This window comes from Lathyrus oleraceus, chromosome 2 (genome assembly GCF_024323335.1).
Source record: "Lathyrus oleraceus cultivar Zhongwan6 chromosome 2, CAAS_Psat_ZW6_1.0, whole genome shotgun sequence".
In the NCBI taxonomy this organism is placed as follows: Eukaryota; Viridiplantae; Streptophyta; class Magnoliopsida; order Fabales; family Fabaceae; genus Lathyrus; species Lathyrus oleraceus.
Genome location: NC_066580.1, coordinates 319,868,294 through 319,877,557, shown reverse-complemented (window position 1 = coordinate 319,877,557; position 9,264 = coordinate 319,868,294). Strand labels below are relative to the sequence as shown.

The following is a 9,264-nucleotide window of genomic DNA, read 5'->3' as shown; positions in this document are numbered from 1 at the left end:
TCTGTCCTCGAGCCTCATTGAGTTGATCGGTGATGTAACCATTAGTAGAACGGGTGCACAGAAGCTCATTGTTCTTCTCCTTTAGCGAAGTCTTCAATTTCTCCATCTGACCAGTCAGTTCGGCCACCATCTCCTCCTCCTTTGCCTTCCGAGAAGTTGAAAATGCATCCCATTGCTCTTGCCACCCAGCTAATTTACCATGAGCATCCATTAACTGTTGCTTGACTCGCCTCAACTCAGACCTGGATGATCCCAAGGCCTTGTCTGTCTTCCTGAAGAAGTCCACCTCCACAGCTAAGTTCCTTTCTGCTTCCCCTTGCAATCTGACGGCTTCCCCCTTCTGATATTCTGCCTTATGGAATTGATGCATATAGTCTTGCAACTTCACACTTAACTCCGAGTTTTCAATTTGAAGCTCCTCCATGGCTTTCTTCAATTTTTCATACTCCTCTCGGCTCACCATTGTTGACTGCGCATGAGTAGGTGGATACAAAGGTTCTTCTATAGGAAACGGCAGACCCAACTCTTCGACTCTTCCTTGAAGCCACTCTCCATACTGATGGTAAGTTCTACAATCTCCTTTTCCAAGCACAGTTCTTCCTCTCTTGATCACCTTGAGCCAGGCCTCTGCTGCCTTACGGGATACAGTCAAATCAGGCAAAGAATGGAAAAACAGTGATTCTTCCACGTCCTTTTCCAAAGGCGGAGTTCTTAAAGCATATCCAAACTGTCTAACCGCTAGAGAAGGATTGTAGTTGATTCCTCCTCTTCTTCCTACCAACGGTACATTTGGGAAGTTCCCACAACTGTGAATAATATCCGCCCGAAGCAAGCTTCGGTCAGACCACCAAGAAATATCTTCAGCTCTCAACCCCATCAATCTCTTCGACCAACTCAACGAGTCCTCGACATCAACGAACGCTCCTGATTTGGGTAAGTGAGAATTGAACCACTTATGAAACAAGGGTGCACAACAATTCACCAATCCTCCCCTTCTATTCTCATTCCTGTGATGCACTGAATGAAAGAAATCTCCCAACAAGGTCGGCACCGGATTTCCCAATACAAAGAGGCGTACGGCGTCTATGTCCACAAATTTTGCAACATTAGGGAACAGGACAACCCCATACACACAAAGAGCCAACACAACATTGAAACCCCTCTGGTCACCATCTTCAAGCTTCTTCTTTGCTTCTTCCAGTAAGAAACTTAAATGAAAACCACTGACTCCTCCCTTCTGACACATATTAGCCTTCAAGACTGATTTCCCCAAATATGTGGCCGAAGCAACCATGCTGAGATCGGGCAGAAGCTCAGAACTGTAGAATAACAACTATGACTTGATAGGAACTCTGAGAAAACTGGAAATCTCCTCCAAGGTAGGGACCAAAATATAATCCGGGAATGTGAAACACCTCAATGGAGGGTCATAGAACTGCAACAGTGTGAAGAGAACATCATGTTGATCCTTGGAAAGAACCATGACGAAACTTAGAATCAACCCGTACTCCTTCCGGAATCCTTCTAGAGAATCGTGATTCATTAACTTCGTCATCTGTTGAATAGGCTCCAAACAAACCACTGGAAACTTGTAAGCGACGTGTCTCTTTCTGCCAATATCCATCTCTGGAGAACCATAAAACCCCGATCGAAATCAAGAAGAAGATGTAAACCCCTTAGAAATGGATAAACATGTGTTAAATGATATGAATGCAGAATGATGTGATGCAATGCAGTGACATGGAAATCAGGACTGCTGTATCTGCTTGAACATCTGTCGGGTTTGTAACACCCCGATAAAAATAAGATAATTATTTAATTTAAGTTAATATTATATTTATTAATTTAATTAAATAATTGGAATTTTTGGATTATTATTATTATTATTATTATTGGAATAATAATTATTGGAAAATATATAAGTTGGAAATAAGGAAAAAGAGTTCCATGTTGGTAAAAAGAGTTTTCACGTGAAAACAGAGAAGCGGCTCAAAAAGAGGCAGAGCAAGAGGAAGAAGGTTGGAGAAGAGAAAAGCTTGAAGCTTAAAGATTCGCCGGATTAACTCAGGTAAGGGGGGTTTATCGTCGTTTAATGGGTATTATGGGTTAACATGTAATGGGTAGTGATAAACCGTTGAATTGACCCTAATTGGGATGTTGAATGCTGGAAAATTGTGTTGGATAAGTTGTGTTAAAACTGTAATTGAATCTGTATTTGTGTGAGTTGTGATTTCCCGAACGTATAGCTTTTTACGGAATCGGAATCGGAGGTCCGGAAGTCCTCCAACGGCGGAAAATGCGGAGAATTCTGCATTCTGCTTCGTGTTAGCGCAGGAACAGCTTTCTGTCTTGCGTTAACCGGTTAACCCAGGGTGTTAACCGGTTAACACTGTTATGAACTGTGAAAATATTGCTGTTTTGCTTGCGTTAACCGGTTAACCCAGGGCGTTAACCGGTTAACACTGTTGTGATTTCTGAGAAATTGTTGTTCTGTCTGCGTTAACCGGTTAACCCAGGGCGTTAACCGGTTAACACTGTTGAGTTTTGCCAGAAAGCGTGTTCTGTGTTGCGTTAACCGGTTAACCCAGGGCGTTAACCGGTTAACACTGTTGGAAAAGTGAAAAATTAATATTTGAATAATGTGTGCATAATTGGTGTTTGGCCTATATTGGCGTATGATGTAATAGGGATTAATTCCCGCTGTTTTGAGCAGTATAGGTATTAGTGGAGTGTGCTAATACTGTGATTAATTATTTGACATGATATGACGTTTGATACATGTGCTGATGATGTGTGAAAATATGCATAATGTTGTGAATGTATATATTATGCATGTGTTGGTGAATGGACTATTTTAGGGCTTAGAGTGTGAGCATATGTCCATTGTGGATTGTTGTTAATGATGTTGCATTGCTAGGTGAATTAGCATGCATATTTTGGCCTTTATGGTGGTAGCTAATTCCCATGGTGAGGAATTAGTGAGTAAATCATTGTGGATTATTGTTGATGATTTTGCATTGCTAGGTGATTTAGCATGCATATTGTAGTCTGTATGGTGGTAGCTAATTCCCATAGTGAGGAATTAGTGAGTTGGTGGTAGCTAATTTCCGTGGTGAGGAATTAGTGAGTGAGTCACTAGGTCTCAAATGAGTGGGACTAGTGGGCTTGGTAGCCGTATCTGGATTTGATCGGTGAGGTGAACTATATGTTCACGAATAGTCGGTACCGCATGCATGGAGTCTCATTGCATAATGTATGTCTTGTGTATAATATGAATGGATGTGTTCCAATATTATACGTGTGTTTTGATGTTTATGTTGAGCATGATCATGATGTTTGAGTGGAGGTTGCCGTTACCGAATGTGTGATATGGTTAGGGTGATTAATGTGTTATTTACTTAGCATTACATGATATTTTATAATGCTTATTATATCGATTGAGGAACTCACCCTTACAACTATTTTTCAGGTAACGAGCAGTGATTGAGTAGAAGCTAGTGCTTGGAGTCTAGTGTAGTCTCCTTAGTGGGTCATGCTCTGATAGATGTAACATCGGGACGGGATGTTTTACCTTGTTGAATAATTTTACATGTAATGTGTTACATGTTTTGCATGATTTATTTGATTTCTATCCGCTGCGTATTGTGCAAATGCTTTATGTTTTGAATTAATAAAAGAGCATGACAGTTATTTGGTGAATGGTGTGAAATGATTGTGTGACACCCTTAATTGCATAGTTACTCTGATTGATATATTGCTATTTTAATTAAATATTTGGGGTTTTTTAGAAGGGTGTTACATTAGTGGTATCAGAGCATAGTCGGTCGAGTCGAGTCGTAATTATTCTGTTTCCCCTGTACGGGATGGGTGTTGTATAACCCTATCAATACTTTTTGTTTAGCTTGTTGGGTTTTCAGAATAGAGATGGCTGGAAGAGGTAGAGATGATGCTGCGATTGCTGAGGCTCTGGGTATGCTAGCTGGAGTACTTGGAGGGAATCCGAATGTTGTGGGAATGGGAGCTGCTCGTCAACTGAGTGAGTTCCAGAAGAACAATCCTCCAATGTTCAAGGGAGCATACGATCCAGATGGTGCTCAGAAGTGGTTGAAGGAGATCGAGAGAATCTTCCGAGTGACTGAGTGTGCCGATAACTAGAAGGTCAGGTTCGGTACGCATATGCTGTCAGAAGAAGCAGATGATTGGTGGGTTGCTACCCGCACTGAGTTGGAATCTGCTGGGAATGCTGAGATCACTTGGGCTGTGTTCAGAGAGAGATTCCTGAGGAAGTATTTTCCAGAGGATGTTAGAGGAAAGAAAGAGATAGAGTTCTTGGAATTGAAGCAGGGCAACCGGTCTGTTACTGAGTATGCTGCTAAGTTCACAGAGCTGTCGAAGTATTACACTCCCTATGATGAGGCTACGTGGGAATTATCAAAATGTGTGAAGTTTGAGAACGGGTTACGTCCCTATGATGAGGCTACGTGGGAATTCTCAAAATGAGGAAAGTGTTATGTGTTTGAACCAAATGTTGTGTTGATTGTATCAATAGCCAAATGTATATGAACCAAAGACTATGTGACGTTAACCAATAGATGGTGTGGTCAATGCAGAATTGTAGTATTTTTCCTAGATCTAGGGATCAAGACCTATAAAAGGGGTTTCTAAAGCATAGAGCTCCGCAGAGTAGTGCATGGGGGTTACCAGAGCACAGGGCTCCACAGGGAAATGCATAAGAGTTTTTAGAGCATGGAGCTCCATAAGAAAATGCACGAAAGTTGCGAAAGCATGGAGCTCCACAAGGAAGAATAAGAGAAAAGTGTTTGCCATAGCACAAGGCTCCACAGTGCAATGCATGAAGAGGTTTTCTAGAGCATGGAGCTCCACGGGGCAATGCATGAAGGTTTCCAGAGCATGGAGCTCCACATGGAAATGCATGAAGGTTGCCAGAGCATGGAGCTCTACAGGGTAATGCATGAAGAGTTTGATTCAAAAATGGGTGTTTGGCCATGATGCGCTTAGCCCAAAGGATGTATAGATGTCAAAGATAATTGTGTTTGGCCCAAGGAGAAGAGTATTATTGATGTTGATTATTATAGTGTCAAGGTGTTATATATGGAGAAGAAGACCTGACATTTATTTGATTTGAATTACACTAAAGTCTATGAACGGAGGTGAATATTTTGAATAACTAGGGCCTACGCCCTGTACCCAAAGATACTCCAAACAAAGATAGGAATAATCCCTCTCATTCTTCTTCGTTGCTTAAGGTTCGTAGCGTACAATTTGCATCATAACTAACAAGTGTTGACGATGAATATTTTTGTTGTGCTTGATGTCTAGAGTCTTCAAAGTCTTGCACGATGTCTTGAGCTTGAGTTTGACTTGAGTGATCCAATATAATGCTAATGCAGAAGACTGGTCCTATCAAGTGATCAAGGGACTTATGATTACTTGACTAGATAGGGGAATCAAATAAATATGGAGTAATTAATTGATCAAAATTGACTTTGATCAATCAATGCCAAGGATATGTTAAGCACATAGTTTTTAATTGATTAAGAATCAAAGTAATCATAAACTCTAATTCTAAAGAGACTAATGAAATTTGATGGAATTAATTCTAAAACTACATCTAAGAAATAACCAATTCCTAAGGTGTGTTATCATCTTTTTAAGAATTTTCAATTAAGAAATGAGATTAAAACCTAATTAAAATTCTAGGCATCACTATTAATTTTTTAAGTGTCCTTAATATCAAAATGAAATGTATTAACAATGTATTAAACTGTGTAACAAAAATTAAAATGAAAATATGTAAAAAGCACAAAATTAAAGGAAACAAAAAACATAAAGAAAATGAGAAAAGCAGGGGGCGCAAAGCTGTCCAAGGGTGTGTAGTAAGTAAGGCATGAAATTATCAAAACCTCAATTTCATCCCACGCCTCACAAAATTATCAAAACCAAGCTAACGGTCGAAGAACCCTAGGGTATAAAAGATGAAATTAAATGTAATTGGAGGGGAATCCAAGCCAACAACCAGAGCGCTTTGACTCCCCTCACTCTAATCTACATCACGGTGGCAGTTTTAATGCCTATGAAAGGATAAAGGGAATGGAGCTTACATGCCGGAGCAACTATGGTGGTTCTTTAAGATGTTGATGCAAAGAAGATCCAAAGGCATTCTACTTCTCCAGGTTAACTTCGTTCTACTTTTGTGACTTACATATGAACCTTTTTATCTTCTTATTACCTTGTTCCCTAGTCTGTAGGTTGTTCTATGGTTGTTACTCTATGTTGCATGAGAGTGGAGAGGATTCAGAGTGAAATGAAGGCGTGTTGAATTTGTAGAGAGGGAGAGAAATATCATATAATTTGGAATAGATTGAGAATGATTTCAGGGAGAGTGATTGTGAGTGAAGATGAATGTCATTCTCCATTGTGATTGTTGATGAATGAATTTATAGAGATGATAATGTAACTGATTCAGGTAGGATTAGGGCAAGGTTTGTTTCACGTTAGGGAAACAGTTAGTAGTTAACTGAATTTGTGAAGTTCAATGAGAAAGTATGTTAGTGGTGCTAACAATGTTAATGATTTGTTAATATTAGTTGAAATTGGATGAAATAGTTAGTTATGGTTAGTGAAAAAGAAGTTAGTTGGAATTATGCTGAAGTTAGGTTGTTTTGTTAGCGATACTTTTATGGAGTTTGTGGAATGTAATAGTTAGGGTTAATAGTTAGAAGTTTAGGAAAGATTAGTTAGTTATATTTGAAGTGTTAGAATTCTGATGTTAAGAGTGTTGATTTGTTAGTGAAGTTAGTTGCTGTTGGATGAAAAGAAACTATTAAGAGTTAGTGTCATAAGATCGTCGTTAGCTAGTGATTCTTGTCATTAAATGTCAGTTATGTAGTTTTGTTAGAATCTGTTTCCCTAAGCTAATGGCGCTGAACTGCTAGTGTAACTTAGTTTGGAAATTATGATTATATTAGTGTAGTTAGGGTTGAAGTTAGTTGTGTTAGAGAATTGGAAGTTGGTGTAATATAGTAGAAAACTCGTGGCTGTTGGTACTGGTTTGAAACTGATGTGAAGAATATGACTGTTAGGATGTTAATTAGTTTATGTTGAGAAACAATTAGACTTAGGGGGATTAATTCACGTAAGGTAGTTAGTTATGAGATTTAATGCCTAGCTATTTGGTTGGTTAAATTACACTGAATTTATAAGTTGGGATATAGTTAGGATTATGGACTGTCATGAAAATAGATTGGTTAGATTGAATTAGTTGGAATGCCATGTTATAACTTTTGGGCTGTTATGCCCAAATGATTTAGCTACTACGTGAATCAGTATTGGTATTACTGTTTGAACTAGTATGTTGAATGAATGCTATGTTATGATTATACAAATGAATTGATTTTGAATGCTAGCTATATGAACTTGAAATGAGTTGAGAAATTGGGATTGAATTGTTGGTGTTTGTTGGGAAAAGAGATGAATTAGTAATGTTGTCTTTAGATGTGGGGTTGTTAGTGAGTTTTAGAATGTGAGAATCAATTTGCATTAGTGAGGTTAAGGTTTAGAGAAACTAGAATGTTAGTGAGCTTTTATAGGATTTGCATTAGTATGTATGGAAATATGTAGGTTATGTCAGTAGGTTATATGGAGTTGAGATGGGATTGGTATGTTTGAATGAATTGTGAGTTGGCCTGGATTTTAGATGGCATTTTGTTAGTTGAAGTTAGTCATTTGTGTTGATGTTAAAGAAATGAAGTGGGGAAAGTTAGTAGAATTGAAGTTAAGTATGTTAAATGTTGTGTGATGTGTCTTGGTTTATTTTTTGTATGGTTATACATGTGTATGCAATTGGTTATTTGTTTTTATGCATCGGCATTGATGTATGGTTTGAGTGTTAGGTTGATGAGTTTGAACTAGGTGTGAAGCTGTTAGTAGCTTGGCTTGTTGTAATGTTTTGAATTGAATGAAGAATTTTGTTAGTTCCTACTGTATTGCATCTGTTAGATTAGAAACAATTTGAAATGGTTATCATGTGAATTCCTTACTGTTTTAAAAAATGAAATAAATGAAATTGGTGTGTGGTTGCAAGTTTGACATAGAATGGCTTGTTGTGAGGCAAAGCTCATGAAGGTCTTGGCATTAAACAAGGCATGGAGCAAGTCATAGTTTAGTGAAGAATTTTGAAGACTTGGTTGCACAAAGAAGGAATGGCTTGTAAATGAAGAAAAATTGGGGACTAGGTCTTAGGATTAGATAGTTGACTTTGGTCAACTGTTTGACCAAAAAGTCAATAATTGACCAAAAGTCAACCTTAGGTCAAAACATGTAAAAATGTGTAATATTGTAATTTGGATTTTTGTAATGTGATTTGATATTTTGTAATGAAAATTGGCCCTTGAATAGTATATGTGTGGCTTGATTCTTAAGAAAGAATGATTTTCCCTCCGAACTTGAATTTGAAAATGAATCTTAAACTAGAATGAATTTGAATCTTGACTTTTTCTTGAATGTGAACTTGAATCAAACCTATTGAAATGAACCATCATGTCTCAAAACAAATAGAATCAAAGCCCATAACAATTTCTAAGTAAACCCATAAGAAGGTGGTCCTCAAAACATCAAATTTGAGGTTGACTATTGTTGATAAAAAATCAAGCTTGAGAATGATTTTCAAATTTTAATGCCATAATGTTACCCCCATAAGCAAAAGATCTCAAACCAAGAATTAGGGTTTCAAAATATGAACAACCCAAGTTAATGTAATACAATCCCGTATGTTTGATCCCCATATATGTCATGGAAGAATACCCTAGCCCATGATACTTGTCAAGTCAACTGTCAAGAATCCAATCTTTGTGTCATAAATAACAAGAACTTTTAAATCATTGATTGTAAGAACAAAAATTGTTCTACAACAGATTCCATGATTTTGATGATAACAAAGGATGAAACCAAAAATGGCACCCTAACGAAAAGTTTCTAAGTGTGCAGGGTTCTAAGGAAAGAAGGAAGAGATCTGATGACGTCATCAGATACAGAATCATATCAGATACAAATTATCAGAAGACCAGAAGCATCTGAAGTAGAAACACGTTCAAGAAAGTCTAACTCTGAGCAAAACAGCAAAATATCAGAAGCATCTGAACAAGAAGTACGCTCTAGAAGTTCTAACTCTGAACAACTGTATGTCAAACTCCAGAAGCTCTCAGCGCTATCTGAAGAAACCATCAGAACTCAAAGAGATCAACA

General features: G+C 37.9%; 1 long non-coding RNA gene across 1 annotated transcript; it reads left to right on the top strand.

Moving 5' to 3' along the window:
• The first annotated feature begins 5,927 nt into the window (after window positions 1-5,927).
• Window positions 5,928-8,420, top strand: LOC127119295 (uncharacterized). The gene is made up of 2 exons (XR_007802741.1): window positions 5,928-6,194; window positions 8,105-8,420. It is a non-coding gene; the product is annotated as an uncharacterized LOC127119295 (long non-coding RNA).
• The last annotated feature ends 844 nt before the right edge of the window (window positions 8,421-9,264 follow it).